The sequence below is a fragment of the Mytilus californianus genome, unplaced genomic scaffold, assembly GCF_021869535.1.
Source record: "Mytilus californianus isolate M0D057914Y unplaced genomic scaffold, xbMytCali1.0.p SCAF_68, whole genome shotgun sequence".
Taxonomy (NCBI): domain Eukaryota; kingdom Metazoa; phylum Mollusca; class Bivalvia; order Mytilida; family Mytilidae; genus Mytilus; species Mytilus californianus.
The window spans coordinates 22,560-25,511 of record NW_026262721.1 but is presented as its reverse complement, the minus strand read 5'-3'; the positions used below and the strand labels follow the sequence as shown (position 1 = coordinate 25,511).

General features: G+C 31.6%; 1 long non-coding RNA gene across 1 annotated transcript; it reads left to right on the top strand.

The window, feature by feature from the left end:
- Window positions 1-387: 387 nt before the first annotated feature.
- LOC127707390 (uncharacterized) lies at window positions 388-1,542 on the top strand. Its single transcript, XR_007984843.1, has 3 exons — window positions 388-508; window positions 907-981; window positions 1,436-1,542. It is a non-coding gene; the product is annotated as an uncharacterized LOC127707390 (long non-coding RNA).
- The last annotated feature ends 1,410 nt before the right edge of the window (window positions 1,543-2,952 follow it).

Here is a 2,952-nt window from a genome sequence, read left to right as displayed (position 1 = left end):
TCCGTTCCAACAGAACATCTACTATTCTTGTAGATACTGTATGATGCCTATAGAACACAAAGTATTGAACATAACTACAACATTTAACACCATTGTTTTAAGCCCGAAGAACGTATGAAAAAGTACCTTAACGAACTTTTAGAAGAGTTGTTCTGATCGCCATAATTTATATGATTTTATTGTAGATAACGCCTAATACTTTAGAATAATGGACGTCTATGACAGCACCATTTGTCTGTTCGTAGTTAATCAATCATCTGTCAAATAAACGCTGCCCTCTAATTTTTATTCAAATCAAAATCGAACCTAACATTTTTTTCGATACTTGAAAGTTTACGCTTTTGCAAATTTAACAATAAATTAAATGTTTTATTATTTTAAGTCAAGGTGAACAGAAAATGTGTCGCATTAGAATCTTGCACAGAGAAATATAATGCATCATCGTATTCATTCCAACTCAGAGACTGTAATGATAAATTACCAGTGTTATGTCGGGGACATAGAAAAGGTAACTTAGTTTAAATTTTTAAGATACACAAAACACTTTTATTTTGTGTACTTGTAGCTTCCTGTATCATTTTCATCAGCCGAATGAAAAAACCCATCTTGTTTATTATTAATTTCATGCGATTCTTTGTAACAGTGTGTATTTTGTGATAATTGTGTAATTAAGAGGGACGGAAAAGGAATTCCTCTCAATTTTATTTTAATAAAAAGATGTGTCAATCGTCAACGCAAAAAAATTACGGTTCGTGACACTGTTGTTCAATCCTTTTTTTCGAACTTAAGTGTATTACTATGCTGGCAAGGAGAAAAGAAATTTTCGTTTTTGTTATTAGTAGAAACAGTTTCAATCTTTGTAATGAAAAGTTTATATAAATTAATGATGGATTATTTAATCAATAGAGACTAAAAATGATTCTAATGTTAGTACAACGTCCTTCATCACATCGGTAGAAAATGCGAACCATTTGAATGAAGGTAAGTATAATTGTTCTACCTAATAGAAAACACAGACTTTATTTAACTTTAACATTTTTTTATATTATGAAGATAATTCATGATACAAATGTTTTCATTTGTTTATCATTGTTCAATATTTCCGCTTCCAATCACACAAACATACAGTCCCCCGCAGATACATATAGTTTTGAAAGAGAAATTAATTCCTCTAGAAAGACAAGACTTGTACATGTCTTTTAACTCATTTATTAAATAATAAAACACAAATGAATACCAAGATTTGCTTACAGTTTTCCCTAGATATTGACAACTTCTAATTAAGTAAAGATACACTGCATCTTGTATAACATGTCTAAGCTTTCTTTGTTTGAAATAAATCAATTATTAATAATATATAAAGATTTGGAAACAAGTGTTTGTTAAGTTTAATTGATTTAAATATTTCTTAAATGAGTTTACAAATCTGCTGTAGGAACTCCTGTAATGGGGGTAGTGAATGTTTTATTGTTTGGATTGTTGATGATCTTTGCTCTCCTGTACGTAATGGTAAATAGAAAAAGGAATGCATTACCATATCCACGCAAAGTAAGTCATGTTAAATTAAACATGGAGGAAGATGATTTTTAAAGTTTCAAACAAGATAATTGACCTCATTTGCATTTTATCATAACAGTAGAAAAATATATATTGTCGATTAGTTGATTTGTAGAAGAATTCCGAAACACTGCATGTATATTATTGACACAATAAGGGTATCACCCATATTGTATCATCCGTGTTAAATCAATATAATAAAATATATGATAATAAGAATATGTGGCATGAATGCCAATGAGACACCTCTCAACCAGACACCAAAGGTCGCCATACGGCCCTCGACAATTAGCTAATCCCATACCGCATTACGTTTGCTCCCACGTTTGGCGTGAGAAATAAGGGGTTTATTATACCTCAGTATGTTTTTTTTCTATATAAAAAAGAATGAAATATTTGTGCTATTTCGTTCCACAGACTATTTTCCAGTCAATAGTTTCAAAGAATAATTACCCCTGGTTAATAGTTTTATCAACATATTTCCCGGATTTTTTCATACTAACTTTTAATTGGACAACAATGACGTCGTTGACTATTCTGCATGGATTTGAGCGCTTGGCAACGCGTTCAACTCTGAAATATCGTTAACGGTAGAATCTGTATGTGTCTGTCGTAGTAATTTGAAATTAATATATTACTTACCGGAAGCAATTAAAAAAGAAAAACTACATATTTTAAGATCTAAAACAAAACAAATGTATGGTATGGGACTGTCGTCGTCTTCATAATCTGTGATTGCTTTGGTATACGGTAATATATTTTAGCTAGCGTTTATTATATGAACGGGAATTATTACACAAGGATTCCTGGTCTTGATTACAGTAAATAAGATATTTACATATACCACACGGGCAAAAGGAACCAAATACATTGTGTAGTTAATCTTGTGCATGTTTAAGTGACTATTTTGATGTAAACTTTTTAGAAAGTTGTTTTGTTCGGTATAATAAAACACTTGATGACTGGTTATGAGGGTAATAGCAAGTTTGTTGTCCCTGAGATACTAACGATTGCCCTTGGCTTCGCCTCGAGCAATGGTTGGTATCTCAGGGACAACAAACTTGCTATTACCAGGCTTCGCCTCGAGCAATAGTTGGTATCTCAGGGACAACAAACTTGCTATTACCCTCATAACCAGTCAATAGGTGTATAATGTTTTGGCGATCTTTTACTGATAAATTATGCATATGTTATAGCGGCGTCCGTTATATTTTATTCAATAAAATAGCCAGCGACATTTTGTCTTTTCTATTCAATTAAGTATGCAATTTCACAAAGGAGTCATTTTGTCTTACGTCTAATCACCAAGATTACAACGGATAATGATGATAATACCTGACATAATTTAAAAAAAAAGAGCTGTGTGTCATTATTGTTAATGAGACAACTATCCAC